The sequence below is a fragment of the Schistocerca nitens genome, chromosome 1, assembly GCF_023898315.1.
Source record: "Schistocerca nitens isolate TAMUIC-IGC-003100 chromosome 1, iqSchNite1.1, whole genome shotgun sequence".
NCBI lineage: Eukaryota > Metazoa > Arthropoda > Insecta > Orthoptera > Acrididae > Schistocerca > Schistocerca nitens.
The window spans coordinates 303,806,490-303,824,215 of record NC_064614.1 but is presented as its reverse complement, the minus strand read 5'-3'; positions in this window follow the sequence as shown (position 1 = coordinate 303,824,215).

Here is a 17,726-nt window from a genome sequence, read left to right as displayed (position 1 = left end):
AAATTCACTGGATATTTCTTCAAAAATCTCTGGTGAACTTGTCATTTCATGTAGCGTATCAAATTCTAATTCAAGGTTCTTAAGTTCATTACGTAAGGCCCATAAATTATACTCTAATGAAATAGTCCACTTGTGATTGGTCAGAATTACAATACCCTGTTTTACAAAAATTACCCCACTCATCAACTGATTGATCTGTAGTCCGTTATTCGTATTAGTCAATAATGCAATTATGATGAGCAGTACAGTCACAATGTAGTTGTCCATTATGCTAGAGGCGGTACCTGAAAAAGCAAACAACATGGTTATGGACCTACCAACCTAGTAAAAACAAAAACAAAGAAAAGAAGGAATACATTATTAACCACAAGATCAACATGTTTCTATGTTCACTTTTTTTTAAATAAACCATTATCATGTATTAATTATTCACATTTGTATATTATCCACAGTCTACTAAGATTCCACTAGGACATTCGCACCCTTGATCGAAGATTGTATGGTGCCATGTCTGTATGTTGTGCTGGCGTGGCCACTCTTTTTCCTTTACGGGAACTTCCTCCACCCTTCGGAAAAGCAGAGACTATTGTTGAAGGAATTACATCTGGAGCGCCCTTAAAAGGTTTTAAACGACTTGCATGGACAATGGTAGTTCGGGTGGGCAGTTGCAGTTTAACGTTGACTGGTGACGTGATCTCAATAATTTGATAAGGACCTCTGTAGTTTGTTACAAATTTCTTCGTTTTTCCTTTCGCTATGTAAGGAGTTGAAAGCATAACCCACTGACCGACTTTGTAATTTGGATATTTAGCTTGGGTATTACCTAATCTTTCCTGTCGTTCCAAAGCCTTTGTATTGGATTTTTGAACCTTTTTCCATACATCCTTCATCATTCGACTGAAATCTCTTACTGTTTCTCCGACTTTTCCGTTTTTCTGCCCGATTACATCAAAAGGGGACGGCATTTTTCTGCCATAGACCACTTCATAAGGTGACATGCCAGTTGCTTCATGCGTTTTGGCGTTGTATACCGACACGATTATTGGTAAATACGTATCCCAATTAGAATGTTGTTCGTTAATATAATAACTAAGCATCTTGCCAATTGTCCGATGAACTCTTTCTGTGCGCCCGTTGCACTGAGGGTGTAACGGAGTTGTGCGTAATTTACGTATTTTTAGTAAGTGGCATAGCTGTTTCATTAATTCCGACATAAAATTAGATCCCTGATCTGTGATAATAGCTTCAGGTACGCCAAATTTAAGTATCCAGTTGTTAACTAAAGCTTGGGCAACTGTATTTGCTTGCTGATCTGGGCGACTCACCATAGCTAGATAGCGTGAAAAGTGATCTATAATTGTAAGAACATACTTATTACCAGCAGGTGTTTTATGAAATGGCCCATAGAGATCCACTCCGCAGATTTGAAATGGACATGAAGCCTCGGGGAGCCTCTGTAAGGGTATTTTTGAACGAGAAAGTTCAGCTCGTTGTGCGCACGCAATGCAATTACGAACGTACTGCGCAACATCCTGCTTTCTGGTTTGCCACCAAAATCGCTCTGCTACACGTCTTTCGGTTGTCCGCTGTCCACCGTGTCCTGCAAGGATATGATCATGGGCCTCTGCCATGATATCTTGTCTAAGGTGTAGGGGAACAACAATTCGCGGTCCAAGTTTTGTTTTACGGCATAATACACCATCTTCAAAGCAAAATTGTTTTTGAGTTGCGTATTTTTTGCATTCTGTATCCTCATCTTGTGCCTTTCTCCAGTCCTCAGTATCTCGGCCTGTTGCTTCCAAAAGTGCTATGTTCCGACTTAGACAATCTGCATTCGTGTGTTTTTTGCCTGGTTTATGGATAACTTCGAAATCCATTTCGGAAAGACACAAGGCCCAACACGTGAGACGACTAGATGGATCCTTTAATCCAAGCAACCATTTTAAAGCTGTGTGGTCTGTAATAACCTTGAATTTCCTACCATACAAGTAGCATTTAAAGTATTTGATACCATAAATAACACTTAACAATTCTTTCTCCGTTGTGGAATAATTTCTTTCTGCCGTTGTTAGTTGTCTCGAAGCGTAGGCTATGGGGTGTTCCGCGCCATTAATATTCTGACTCAAAACAACTCCTACTGAATGACCACTTGCGTCACAGGATAAAATAAATTCTTTATTATAATCTGGGTAGGCTAATACTGGACTGTGTGTTAACTTATCTTTAAGGGTTTGAAATGCTGATTCACAATCTTCAGACCAATGAAATTTTGCACCCTTTTTCAATAATTGGGTTAAGGGTCGGGCAATTTCAGCAAAATTTTGAACATATTTCCGGTAGTACGATGCGAGACCAATGAAACTTTGTACTTCCTTAACGCGTTGTGGTGTTGGGAAGTCCTTAACTGCCGAAATTAATCGAGGATCTGTTTTAATTCCTTTTTCACTAATGACATGCCCTAGGTATGTAACCTCTGTCAATGCAAAAGTACATTTTTCCATATTTAATGTTAATTTAGCTTTTCTAAGTCTCTGAAAAACATTACGCAGACGCACAGCATGTTCATTAATGTCTTTGGAGAATACAATAATATCGTCTAGATATACACAACATTGCTGAGTTTTGAGTCCTCGCAATACTCCATCGAGTAGTCTTTGAAAAGTTAATGGTGCATTTTTCAAACCGAAAGGCATTCTTTTAAATTGCCAATGGCCTCCAGGGGTAGAAAATGCTGTTTTATGCCTATCTTCACGAGCAACTTCCAATTGATGATATCCGCTACGTAGATCGATTGTTGAAAAGTATTTACTGTTACCCAAACTGTCAATGATATCTGTAATGTTTGGAAGAGGATAAACATCTGAGATAGTTTGTTTGTTAAGGTGTCTGTAGTCACAACAAAATCTATATCGTTTCGTACCGTCGGGAGACTTCTTTGGAATAATTACAATATTTGAATTATAAGGAGAATCAGAATATTCTATAATTCCATCTTTTAGATGCTGTTCTATAAATTCATCCAGTACTGGCTGTAAGTGATGCGCAACTCTATAAGGCTTCCTATAAACTGGGGGGCTATTTCCTGTTGGGATCCTATGCTGTGTGATATCTGTTGCTGGCAGTGGACCTTCTGCATTAAATAAATCTTGAAACTCAACTAAAACTGCTTCTATCGTGTCTCTATCATTTCCTTTCAAATGCTCAATCTTCTGGCGTAATGCTGTTTTATAGGCGTCTGGTTTCTGACCATTATTAATATCTGACCAAATGAAATCTTCTTCTTGAAACGTACTGACTGTAGCTACTAATATTCCCTTATGCAACTCTTTGTCCTCCATTCCGAAATTGTCAATATGTACCGGTACTTTTCTTTCTCCCTCAACGTCTTGAACCCGTACAACACTTCTACGTACAAAACAATGTGATACATCTAATTCCTCATTTTCCTCTAATGGCTCTATTAGACACACTGTATCTGTAGGAACCTCGGGGTCAACTGTCATCCAGAAAAGTTTTCCTGAGCCACATGGTATCTGATCCCGCGAATCAACCTTCAAGGACGTTGCACGCAGTATAGTTGATTTCGCCTTCCGGTTGGGGAAATCTTGCGGCAGCGGGCCCTTTGCAGCGGTGTCTCCTAGCTGAAACACTATTCCGCTAAGTTCTACAGTTTGCTGTCTGAGGTCAATTTTAGCGTGATGTTTATTCAGGAAATCCAGTCCTAGGATCGCGTCGTACCCGTCAGTTAACTTTGTTACCACTTCTAAATCTTCTTGAAATTGTACACCGCGAATATAGAAAATCAGTGATGTACATCCTAATGACTTCACTGTACCTCCTCCTACTCCACTCAATCTATACCTTGAAGGGTCATATTCCTTTTCTCCAATACATTCATTACTTACTATTGATACGTTTGCGCCTGTATCCACTAGTATCCTTGCCTCTTTATCCTGTATGGTAGCAGATAACCAGCATTCCGCCTTCACATTCGCCTTAATGGCATGAAATTTTATTGGGAACGCCTGGCGGCGGCTCCGGCATTCCCGTTTGAGTTTAACTGATTTCTATTTCCAAAAACTTTCTTAGACCTGCATTCCTTGAATGTGTGACCTATTCTTTGACAATTAGTGCATTGAGGTTGTCTGCAGTTTTTTGCTATATGTCCCTGTCGATCGCACGTAAAACATCGTACTCCTGCTGAAAATATATTTCGCTTCTCCTTGTATCTGGTGGCAATGTCAATTTCTTCAAAAGCCGTCGCCACAGATACAGCTTCTGCTAAATTTTTAGGAAACTCTGCCCTGACACGACGGGAGGTTTCAGGAGGTAACCCACGTAAAAATGTATCCAGAGCTCTATCCTCTGCCTCTTGTAAAATAACTTCATTTGCTTCATCACTAGTTGTCAACTGATAGGTGTTAATATTAACTTTTCTAATCCTATCTACAAAACTTTCTAACGACTCGTTTTGCCTCTGAGTGATAGTGTTTAACTGTTCCCTATAAAATCTACAGCTGTTCTGTTTTTGAAAACGTTTAAGCAATCCTTTCTTCAATTCCTCAAATGTTGGAGCATTCCGTAATTCTTCATGGTATAATACGTGTGCTTTAGCCTCTCCTAGCAATCTTAACTTTGTCATTTGTAAGAGCTGTTCATCTGACCATGATCCTAACTTTGCAGCTGCTACTAAATCATCAAAAAAGGCTGTTATGTCCTCGCCAGGTTTACCTGAAAAAGGAGTTACCCAGGCTGCTGCTGAGGAATCTAGGGTGGGAGGGATTGAACTGGTTTGCCTAACCTCACTCAACTGTTTAAATAATGCATTATTATCACTTTTAAGCTGTTCTATCTGATTAACTAAGCTCTGAATAGCTTCCTCAGTAGAAACCGCTTGTGATGCTGACTTTGACTTTGGACGATTTCCTGTCATCATTTTACAAACTATCAGTTACACAATCTTACTACACTGAATTAAAAAGATGTTTAAAAATTTTCGACAAACTCTTAAAATTTTGAGAGAAAATACACTTCTAAATAAAGAAAATATTACTACTGCTATGCAAACCTCTAGCCTTTCACACATTAAACAACACTAACTGAGGACCTTTAGTGACTGTCATTCACACCTCATATTGAGCCAAGGGTTTTTTTTCTGACACCAAATGTAACAGTTGTGTTACTAAATGTGACACTTCTGTCACTAAATGTAACTGGGCTTTCTCTTTTGATGCAAGTCAGTTGTCAGGATGAGCATTCTAAAGCATTCTGTCAGGGTGAAAATATTAAATAAATTAACTTTTCTCTCTTAACAACATGTGGGCAGGGTGGGTTCTTCCTTGGCTCGGGTATGAGGTCGAATGAAACATCATTTTTACGTAAGATAACTTTTATTGAAGATTTGTACAACTGTATCTTACGGAATGTTCTGGTTCGGAGAGCGGCAGATGTGTCGTTTGTGAAGTCTTCTGCTGCGGCAGCGGCGGCGACGGCGGCGGCGGCGTCTGATTACGCGTAGCGGTGTGTATCTCGTGTCGCCGTCTCGCCCAGTTGACTGGAAACGCGCAGCGCGAGGTGGCCCGTTTAATTATTGCGAGCGAAATCGTGCATCGGATGATACCTTGGATGTGGCGTCCCAGTGTTTCTCTTCTCTAAGCGGCCGCGAGTGTTGTGCGTCGGCCAGCGGAGCGGCGCGGCGGGGGAAGGCCAGTGTGGCGGACTCGAACCACGGACTCCCGCTTGCCAGTCTTCGGCTGTCAGGTCTTCATCCCAGCTCACAGGTGACTGCTGAGGTGAGGCCGTCTCCTTCCCGTCCTCACGAGTCACCCGGGTACGTAAAAATCAGACTTCAAATACCTTTTAACTTCTGTCTTCTGGCGCCGCGGCTGCTGCTTGCTATTCCATTACAGCGGCGGACTTGGTTCGTCTGTGCATGATGCAGACTCTTCTTGCATGACGGTCTTCAGCACCGAAACTGACTGAAAACTACTGCTACTCTTCTTTTCTTCCTTCTTCGTCTCTCGTCTCGTCTCCGTCCCCGTCTCCGTCTTCGTCTTCGACTCCGTCTTCGTCTCCATCTTCCTCTGTCTTCATCCTTCTGGCCCACTGCGTCTCCCATATTTATTCACTTCAGTTTACTGGAGGTGAACGACTTCACGGTCATTGCCTCTTCTGTCACGTAAGAAGCTCCTCGAAGAATCTTCTTAACGTTGGTCATTGGCTCTTGGAATGTAGGTGAGGGCTTTTGATCCCATGTGACGACTGAGAAACACGTGAGCCGGTCATTGCCTCTTCTGTCACGTTGAATAGCTTCTCGAAGAATCTTCTTTACGTCGGTCATTGGCTCTTGGGATGTAGGCGAGGGCCTTTGCTCACATACGACAACTGAGAAACACGTGAGCCGGTCGGGCGATGCCCTGACGGCTGAATCGACAGCGCCCGCTTATGTGGAACTTGCTGACTTCACGGTCATTGTCGCTTCTGTTCTGCCGTTCGGCCCGCTGTTTGCGAGTATGTAACTCTCTAAACTAAACCAAGTTTTTCATTTATATTCTAATTTCTAGTTCACTTTGATTTCACTAATTTATTTACTTAAGTACCACTCAACAGAATGTATGGTCGTCTGCTAACCGCAGATAGTGAATGTGAATATATCATCATATTTGAGACGATCCTTTGGCCACCTTTGGTGGGACCAAAGAGATGAAATTTTACCTGAGCTTTGAGCGCCTGAAATGTGGCTGACCAATATGGTAGCAAGGGTCTCCCCCACTTCGACAGAGGTGTGAGAGGACCTAGAGAACGGCCATGTTTCAGCACTCTGCCGCTGGATCTTGTGCTGTTAAGACCTGTTTTAGTTGTGCTCCGTATTGACAAAAGAGTGGAGACATGGTATGCATGTGGAATATTTAAGAGTAGTTTGAAATAATAATTTCTCTATTTCTGGAACTTTTGTGGGGAGAATTAAATGTCAGGCAGGTAATATTAATGGGATTGTAGTAATCTTCAGAAGTGACCAACGGTCACAATGAAACCACGTGTAGCAATAAGTTGAAATACTTCCGTGTGCTTAAGTTAAGCTGAATTACTAGCGTGTGTACAATAAGTTGAAATATTTAAGAAATAGCTTGTGTACCATAAGTTGAAATACACTCCTGGAAATGGAAAAAAGAACACATTGACACCGGTGTGTCAGACCCACCATACTTGCTCCGGACACTGCGAGAGGGCTGTACAAGCAACGATCACACGCACGGCACATCGGACACACCAGGAACCGCGGTGTTGGCCGTCGAATGGCGCTAGCTGCGCAGCATTTGTGCACCGCCGCCGTCAGTGTCAGCCAGTTTGCCGTGGCGTACGGAGCTCCATCGCAGTCTTTAACACTGGTAGCATGCCGCGACAGCGTGGACGTGAACCGTATGTGCAGTTGACGGACTTTGAGCGAGGGCGTATAGTGGGCATGCGGGAGGCCGGGTGGACGTATCGCCGAATTGCTCAACACGTGGGGCGTGAGGTCTCCACAGTACATCGATGTTGTCGCCAGTGGTCGGCGGAAGGTGCACGTGCCCGTCGACCTGGGACCCGACCGCAGCGACGCACGGATGCACGCCAAGACCGTAGGATCCTACGCAGTGCCGTAGGGGACCGCACCGCCACTTCCCAGCAAATTAGGGACACTGTTGCTCCTGGGGTATCGGCGAGGACCATTCGCAACCGTCTCCATGAAGCTGGGCTACGGTCCCGCACACCGTTAGGCCGTCTTCCGCTCACGCCCCAACATCGTGCAGCCCGCCTCCAGTGGTGTCGCGACAGGCGTGAATGGAGGGACGAATGGAGACGTGTCGTCTTCAGCGATGAGAGTCGCTTCTGCCTTGGTGCCAATGATGGTCGTATGCGTGTTTGGCGCCGTGCAGGTGAGCGCCACAATCAGGACTGCATACGACCGAGGCACACAGGGCCAACACCCGGCATCATGGTGTGGGGAGCGATCTCCTACACTGGCCGTACACCACTGGTGATCGTCGAGGGGACACTGAATAGTGCACGGTACATCCAAACCGTCATCGAACCCATCGTTCTACCATTCCTAGACCGGCAAGGGAACTTGCTGTTCCAACAGGACAATGCACGTCCGCATGTATCCCGTGCCACCCAACGTGCTCTAGAAGGTGTAAGTCAACTACCCTGGCCAGCAAGATCTCCGGATCTGTTCCCCATTGAGCATGTTTGGGACTGGATGAAGCGTCGTCTCACGCGGTCTGCACGTCCAGCACGAACGCTGGTCCAACTGAGGCGCCAGGTGGAAATGGCATGGCAAGCCGTTCCACAGGACTACATCCAGCATCTCTACGATCGTCTCCATGGGAGAATAGCAGCCTGCATTGCTGCGAAAGGTGGATATACACTGTACTAGTGCCGACATTGTGCATGCTCAGTTGCCTGTGTCTATGTGCCTGTGGTTCTGTCAGTGTGATCATGTGATGTATCTGACCCCAGGAATGTGTCAATAAAGTTTCCCCTTCCTGGGACAATGAATTCACGGTGTTCTTATTTCAATTTCCAGGAGTGTATTTAAGAAATGGCGTGTGCAGGACTTGAAATTAGAGACGAGTACTTCCACGTGGTGAGTACTGTGTGAGTCTCAATCTGTGTATAAGGATAAAGAGAAGTACTCGTCCATGGTATCAGTTGAGGACTCGCGTGTGTGATGAATACGTTCTTAATATTACTTTGCGTGATATGATTCCGTGTGACGCTAAATTCAAACTCTGAGAGAGAAGCAAGGTGAGTCGGCCGTCTATCCAGCAACGCCACTTGGCTTGCATTGCACAGGAAGACGTGCATATATCTCCAGAGTTCATAGTAGGAAAGTAGAATTACGAAGTGGGGCAGTGTCGTGTGAAACTGGGATAAATACTAATTGAAGTGGGAAAGCTGAAAGTGATAATGTTGTGACTATTTAGTGTTTTGTATTCCATGTCGTAGTGTGGTGTATGTCATGTAATTTGGGTATGTGTGGTTTGCATGGGAGTGTAGCAAGGTAGTTTCAAAAGATTAGTGGGTTGTGCTTGTTCCTTCTGTACTGCTCGGTCTGGAGGATAGTTTCGTGATGATGATTGTGAGAGTCGAAGTGTGAGAAATAATAAAAGATCCACCATCCTATCCAGAAAGTGCACTGTAGCGTTAAATAGTTACGAGACCATAATATAGAGATTCACCAATGTAAAGCCATGTCCACTGGGCGGAATTTCTCATGTGTTATTGTTGTAGGTTATAGAATTTGTGTGTTTAGGTTAGAGAATTTATCGGAATAAATAAGATAGTGAAAAGAAAAAGATTGGTGGACTTTTCCTTCGAATTGTATGTTGTCATGATGTCCCGAATTTATAATGTGTGCGCCATTCATATTCAGTGCGGTGGCCACGTGTTGATAAAAGCCGTTAAATAAAAGACAAAAAGAAAATGTGGTATTGCCAGTGCGTAGTGAAGTCAGAGTTCTGTAAGTCACTGATAGTCAGATGTGCGTTTCCGTTGCGTATTAATCATATAGGAGGATAACTTGTAACTTAAGTGTGAGTACTAGAGTTCGTGTTACTCGATAAATAAGAATGAATCCACTCGCTTGGCAGACCACTCATCTTGCAGGCCTGACTGCTTGATGCCACAGTATGAGCAAGGCATGTGGGTGCCTCTCAATATTCCGTTGCAATTTGATGTCATTCTGACCAGTGGTGTTATTTCTACAGCGGTTTGAACACCTTTAATTATAATCATCTTGTATTTTAATGGTTGCATCTTTTAATATAATTTTAGCTCTCATTATCCCTTTATGTAATATCTATGTGCCTGTAATTACCACTCTCTTGTTTATTCATTTGCCGACAAACATTGGTAAGAACAATGTGTTTGTCTTTCACACCAGAGTTAATAGATTACACTCCTTCTTCTGTTGTTTTGTAAGTTTGTTTATTTTATTTTAACATAAACGACTACTTGCCTTATGCTTGATAACGTTTTAATATCTTATGTAGTCTTATGTGGGCTAAGAAAACTTACTGTGCATATTTCATACAGCTCTTGTGAAGCGTTTGCCATTGGCTGGTGATGTAATCCATATTCGGCGCGTGAATTGCACACTATTTAACCCGTGGCTCCACAGCCGTCAGTCAGTTTACGCTCGTGATATCACGAGAAAACCGAGGAGCCGCCAGCACCAGCCATAGGGGTAAACTCTATAACCCTTCTCTATTTCTTTTAACGCCATATACAATAGTACTGTTTGTAATTTTTACTACAGCTTTACTGTATCTTATTTTAAGACCATATGTAATAGTACTGTTTGTAATTTTGCTGTTCCTACCCTTGCAGGATTCAGTTACACTTCATGATAAAAATGTGAAGCACACAGAATACATGTTCGGATGACAACTTATTAAATGTATTACGAGTATGTAAAAGGTTAGAGTTGCTATTCTACATTACAGGTAGAACAGCCACCAGAGTCCATTGCGTTGTTAGTGTTCAGTATTGTAGCGCAGGGTTTAGATGAAGTGGGGTTCGTGCTAGGGGTTGTGTGAGCGTTGGGTTATTTTAATTATCTTTTTTTATAACAAACATATATCACAACATAGAAGCGCTTGCAAATTATAGCCTTTGTGCTTGTTAAGAAAAATATATTCAAACTGACAATACCAGAAATAAACAACATTCTGCTCGTATACAGATATAATACAAATTCTTACTTAAAATTGGCACAGTAATACAATAGTTTTAAAAAACTTATTGTAAAAAATCGGATTATTTCTTACACAAAAATCTATCGCAGTCAATGTGACTTCACAAGTGGGCACAAACAAAAGAAAATCAGTATCAGGCCGTAATAACTTCACATACAACACCATTCTTTGTTTCTGCCTGAGAGCTGCTATCTTCTTCTGGACACCGGCTGAGGATACTGTTCACTCTCCAAACAGACGACGTCCGCATACAGGTGGCTACGCCCTGCATTGGCCGTTGCAACTTCTCACGCACCACTCTGCCCAGCTCCACGGCGCTCTTTTTGTTATAGTGTCTCTCGCTGTTAGACCATCCGCAAACTCATTCGCTACACCATGCCTGTGACACCTTCCACAGAGTAGCGTTGGCAGCCCTGACGCCAGCTACAAGCGCTTTTCGCTTGCTCTGTTACAAGATAAGTAATTTAGACAATAATTAATAGTTCTTGCTGTCTGTTCTATAGTATTTACGTGCATAAGCGTCAGATAGAGGCGATAAATTGAAGGTTTCAGTTTTTATTTGCGTCTGAATAAGGTAAGTGAAGTTTCTATTTAGGACAGTTCCACGTGTACACAAACGTTGTTTATGTTCTTAACTGACGTGAAGTACGCTCACTGACGTGGGTGTGCCAACTGTAAAAATTGTTAGTTCGCCTGAACAGGTTGTAAGGTGGCGTGTCTCCTGACTTTCATTTCTTACATATTCCGACCTTACCATCGTATTCTATGTATCAAGACGTTTCATTCGAGCCCAAACTCGATAGGGTAGAGTCAGTTTTACATATTTCCTTTTAATCGATATGGAAATCCAATAAATAAATCCCAAGTGCGCACAGAGATTAAAAAGTCGAGGCTGGCGTACACAAACATTCAAGACACGACGGCCACAGGAGTTTTTGTTCGGCGGAAGCAACCAGCCCACTGGAAAGTCTGTAGTAGGGCGAGTTAGCACGCAGCTGTGCCGGCCGGCCGACCGCCCAAGGACCAAAACAGTTTTTACCAGAGAAAAAGGATAATGGCCTGCGTCTTCACCTTAAAAGCAAAACCCATTGTATTGTTTGGGAGAGCCCCAGCATATGCATTTTTTTGATGGACCTAGTGCGCAGTTTCAGAGTTCTCAAAGGTGGACAGTAAATGCCTAACGCAGATTCTATATATTTCTGGATTGTTCGGCTTAAATGGAGCACCACTCTCCCGTTCGTAAGAGTAACGCTGATTGGCGGACTATTTCTGACGCAATGAGCCGGAGGAGTGAGGGAAAGACAGCGGATGATATACCCTTTCGCTTTTTGCGTGGAGAGGAATCGTTCTGGTGATGCTCTTGAAGCGGGAACACACAGCGGGAGCGAGTGCACTCGTGCGTGCACACAGAAAGCGATTAACAAAGGCTCTACTCAGTAAAGCTCTGAGAGAGCACTTCTGTTGCTAGCGAATCAGAGCGATACTCTATATTGAGTCGCTCGCGATTAAGTGTCTGTTCACTGTGTTGGCCGCGACACTTCATGTGTGGTGTGAACACAGACACAGTACCAGTATTAGTTAGCGCCTGTGAGCAAACATTGAGTGGCATCGCGGTGGAATGGTTATCTGACAGGTGTTCCACGCTAGTAGTTAGATGGTTCAAATGGCTCTGAGCACTATGGGACTTAACTTCTAAGGTCATCAGACCCCTAGAACTGAGAACTACTTAAACCTAACTAACCTAAGGACATCACACACATCCACGCCCGAGGCAGGATTCGAACCTGCGACCGTAGCGGTCGCGCGGTTCCAGACTGTAGCGCCTAGAACCGCTCGGCCACCCTGGCCAGCCCAATAGTTAGACTAGGGGCAGACAGTTCTTGACTTCATCAACACGTAATGAGAGTTTGATGCAAGAAGGTCAGTCCAGATAGAAAGAGATAGTTTTGTTATTTATCAGCGACGAATGACGCAGGCAGCAGTCGTCGCAGCTCACGGTATTGTGCGCTACAGCGTAGGTGGCCCCAGCTTCCCTCCATTAGAAATAACATACTTCATTTACGTCACTCCATTACATTTCTCACGCGACAGCCTCGACCGTACTTAGAAAAATTCAATTGGATAATTATTCAAGTTGAGTAGGCGTGGCTCTCAGCCATTCCGCCGAGTAAATAATATTCTTAAAGAAAAGGGAGAAAAGAGCTTTTCCACATTTTATATGTAAATTTCATTAACAGGATTCCTATCCATAAGAGGTAACCTCCTATTCCAAAAAGAACCCGGAAATTTGTATATCAGTTTATAAATAAAAGTTTCACGTGATTTTCTCAGATTTTGCAATAAATAAACATTTTCCGTTCGTTTAATGTTTTTCTTACACTATCTAACAATACTCCAGTACCCAAGTATCCCACTAGTTACGTGAGAAAATAGAATATTTTTGTGTCTTTTCCTTACAGCGGACGACTCCAGAAGATATTTATTGCTGAAAGTTTTTCAGGCATTTCTTTTTGGTACGTTAGGAGCGTCTGTCTGACTTCTGTAGTAGTGTGGGGTAGAAATTGCTTCTTGCAGGAGCCAAAGGTACTCATCAGATCAATCCGTTGCGCAACTCGGAAACATAACACCCACATACTGACAAGGTCATTCCAAAGGATTTAAATATGCTTAATCTCATGTTAGTAAATTGTCGAAGTGTCTGTAGCAAGATCCCCGAGTTACTCTCCTAAATAAACAGTAGCAATGCCAATATTGTATTAGGTACCGAAAGCTGGTTGAAACCAGACATAAAAAGCAATGAAATTTTTAATCCAGATTGAACAATGTTTAGGAAGGATAGGACTGGTGTTATGGGAAGTGGTGTGTTCATTGCAGTTAAAAGCTGTTTAAACGCAGTTGAGATCGATACTGGGTCAAACTGTGAAACAGTCTGGATAAAGCTGTCAATCAGACAAGGATTGACCATTGTATTATGATGTTTTTACAGGCCACCAGCATCCGCAACAAACGTCGCAGAACGTTACAGGGAACGTCTTGAGTACATAGGAAGTTAATGTCCAAATTATCCATTAGTTATAGGTGGAGACTTTAACCTGGCATCCATTGATTGGGAAAATTACACGTTTATCACAGGGGCAGAAGCACAGATTCGTGTGAAGTTATTCTAGAAGCGCTCTCAACATACAACCTTGAGCAATTGGTTAGAAAACCAACTCGAAATGGGAACATATTAGATATCTTGGCGACAAACAGGGACCTAATCGCTTTGAGGAAGTTAATCTAGAAGAAGATAGTAGCGATCATAATGTCGTTGTGGCTTTGTGTCAGTGGAAGTTGCAAAAAGCAAAGAAACAGCATAGAGTTTTCTTGTTTGGGAAAGCAAATAAAAGTGTCATTAATGAATATCTTAATAGTCAGCTCCAAGCATTCACCGTGGGACACAAAGATATTGAGCATCTTTGGTTGGAATTTAAAGGTATTGTCCACCACGTGCTAGAGAAGTATGTGCCTAGCAAAAATATAGGGGAGAGAACGGATCCACCTTAGTACAACAAACATACTAGAAAGCTGCTGAGAAAGAAGAGAATTTTGCACAGTCGTTTCAAACGTAGTCACTGCCCCGCTGACAAATAGAAATTATGCGAAATGAAAGCAGCTGTCAGAAGGACAATGAGAGATTGTTTTGACGAATTTGAAAGCAATATTTTATCTGCAGATTCTAAAAATAACCCCAAAAATTTTGGTCGTACGTAAAATCTATGAACGCTACAAATAATTCAATACCTTCTCTTGCTGACGGTACGGATAATGTAATTGATGATGATAAACTTTACGGTAGAGGACTGCAGCACCATCCTCCTTTGAATTATCGAACAAACGCAAGGATGGTTGACATAGTGTTTAGTATATCTGGGATTGTAAAACAGTCAAGATTCTTAGACACCAGGAAGGCATCTGGCCCAGACGGTATCCCCGTAAGATTATATGTTGACTATGCTACAAATATAGCTCCATTGTTATCCATCATTTATCAGAGATCATTGGAACAGCGGAAAGTTCCACGGGACTGGAAGAAGGCCCAGGTCACAGAAATCTATAAAAAGGGTAGAAAACCGGATGCACATAATTCCGGCCACTTTCACTGACATGGATTTGTTGTAGAATCATGGAACATATTTTGTGTTCAGACATAATGACCTATCTAGACTCTGAGAAGCTCATCTGCAGAAACCAGCACGGTTTCAGGAAACAGCGATAATGCGAGACACAGCTCCCTCTTTGTGCATGATATACAACGGGCTCTAGATACCGGTTCCCAGGTTGATGCCATATTTCTCGACTTTCGAAAGGCGTTCGACTCAGTTCCGCACTGTCGCTTGCTCCAAAAAGTGCGCGCTTACGGTCTATCCGATGACATATGCGGTTGGACAGAAAGTTTTCTAACAGACAGGGAGCAGTATGTCGTCCTGAACGGGGTGACTTCAACAGAAACAAGCGTAACTTCAGGTGTGCCCTAGGGCAGCGTAATAGGACCGCTGCTTTTTACGATTTACATAAACGATCTGGTTGATGGTATTGACAGCAGCATTAGACTGTTTACCGATGATGCTGTAGTCTACAGGAAAGTAGTATCACACGAAAGTTGTGAACAAATCAATGAGGATTTGCACAAAATAAATGCGTGGTTTAATGACTGGCAGTTATCTCTCAATATTAGTAAATGTAACCTACTGCGTATAACAAGGGGAAAATCCCCATTACTGTACGAGTACAAAATAAATGCCCAGTCATTGTAAGCGGTAACGTCCGTCAAGTATCTGGGTTCGAAATGAGCTCAAACGGAATGATCAGATTACACAAGTAACGGGTAAGCTGAACTCTAGATTGTGGTTTATTGGTAGAATCCTGAAGCGATGCAGTCCTTCAACAAAGGAAATAGTTTACAATACGTCAGTTCGTCCAGTCTTAATTGTTCGCTGTATGGTACTCTTATCAGTTGGGTATGATTCAAGAGATTGAGAAGGTCCAAAGAAGAGCGGCAAGATTCGTGACTGGTACATTTAGCCACCGGTAGAGAGTTACAAATCTCACAGAAAGTTTGAAGTGGGATACACTTGCAGATAGACGGCGCGCTAGCCGGCCGAAGTGGCCGTGCGGTTAAAGGCGCTGCAGTCTGGAACCGCAGGACCGCTACGGTCGCAGGTTCGAATCCTGCCTCGGGCATGGATTTTTGTGATGTCCTTAGGTTAGTTAGGTTTAACTAGTTCTAAGTTCTAGGGGACTAATGACCTCAGCAGTTGAGTCCCATAGTACTCAGAGCCATTTGAACCATTTTGAACGGCGCGCTAAACGGAAGGGGCTGGTCACTAAATTCCGAAATCCGATGTAGAGCACGTATTATTACCGCCAACTTTCAAATCGCGCAATGATCACCATTCAAAGATAAGGGAAATTAGAGCTCTTACTGAGGCGTTCAGACAGTCGTTTTTCCCTCGTGCGATCCGTGAGTGGAACAGAGGGGGGAAATATGACTTTGGCGCGAATTGTGCCCTCTGCCACACACCACTTCGTGGCTAGCGGAGTATATATGTAGATATGTAGATGACTGCAGCCAACACCTTGCGCAGCCCTGCCGATAAGTCTGATCAAGGCATTGTGCCAACAAAACTCCGACGTCATCCCAGGACTTGGCGGCCGCTCCCACAGCGGCCTCCTGTGTTGGTACAAGAAGAAGTGGCCTCTCCCGTTCCTCAGTGCCGTTTGTGTTCCTCGGCGACTCCTTCGTCAGCCAAGCCGACGCAAAACAAGGCCCCTGACGCCACCCAACAACTTGTCAGCTGCAGGCAGAGCGACCATCGGCGCTGCATCCAGATTAGTGTCATTTGTTTGACCCGGTACATCCTGGGACAGTTCGCCGATACAGACGACCTTGACCGTCGTACCAATGCGACATGCCGCAGGATTTTCAGCCGCTTGCACAGTGGCCTCAGCGTTGGCCTCCAGATTAAGCGAGTTCCTCTCCGTGACGCTGGGATTACCCTTTACGTTGCCACACGCCTCTCTGACCGAAATCGAGCCTCTGACCCCTGCAGCCTCGACCAGCTGGGCTGTTGGGTGGGAATCATGGTACAGCGTTGTTACTAGGCCTGGTAGGACATTCCAGGGCCGTGAACAGCGTCAGATGGTAAGGGATCACTGTGAAGGACACGGAGATACTGTGCACACATGTTAGAGAGCGTTGTCAGTACCGCACACAGTTGGAAAGGGGTCTCATTGTCGGGTTCCTTTTGGCTGGCAGGTTGAATCGTGCAGTATCCAAATTTTCAGGGAATTCGGATGTGACAGTGGCCTGATTTTGGACTGTATGGGAAGGCAGCTATACGCGTTATCAAGGTTCCAGTCGAACACGTGTGACCACCACAAAGGAGGATCGCCGTTTCGTGAACGAAGCATATCATAACCCTTTCACACGCGCACAGACCATCCGAGAACGAGTAATGGACTCCCTGCAACATTCTATGCTATCCCACTCCACTGGTAGGAGACCAACAGCAAATGGACTAGAGAATTACCGTCCCAGGTGTAGGGCGTCGTCAACACTGCCCCACACACAGCTGCGTTTGGTGTGCCTTGGCCAGGAAACATGGACTGCTAATCAATAGCGTCACATTATGTTCAGTGATAAACGGCAGTTCTGCACTACACTGGGTGACCATCGTCGGCGAATATGGCTGTCACCTGAAGAGACGTCATAATTCGGAAGCCATCAGGTCACCGTTGGTAGTGACTGAGGGAACTCACTATTAATATCCTGCTTCCTCAAGCGTTACCTCTCACACAACAGTATCTCGTCAACAGGAAAATGCTCGTTCACCATGTTCACTAAAATCCTCAAATCTATCCCCGATAGAACATGTCAAGAGTCAGCACAGACGGCAACTCCGTCCCAGTGTCAATACACAGGATATCAAAGGCCAGTTACGACAG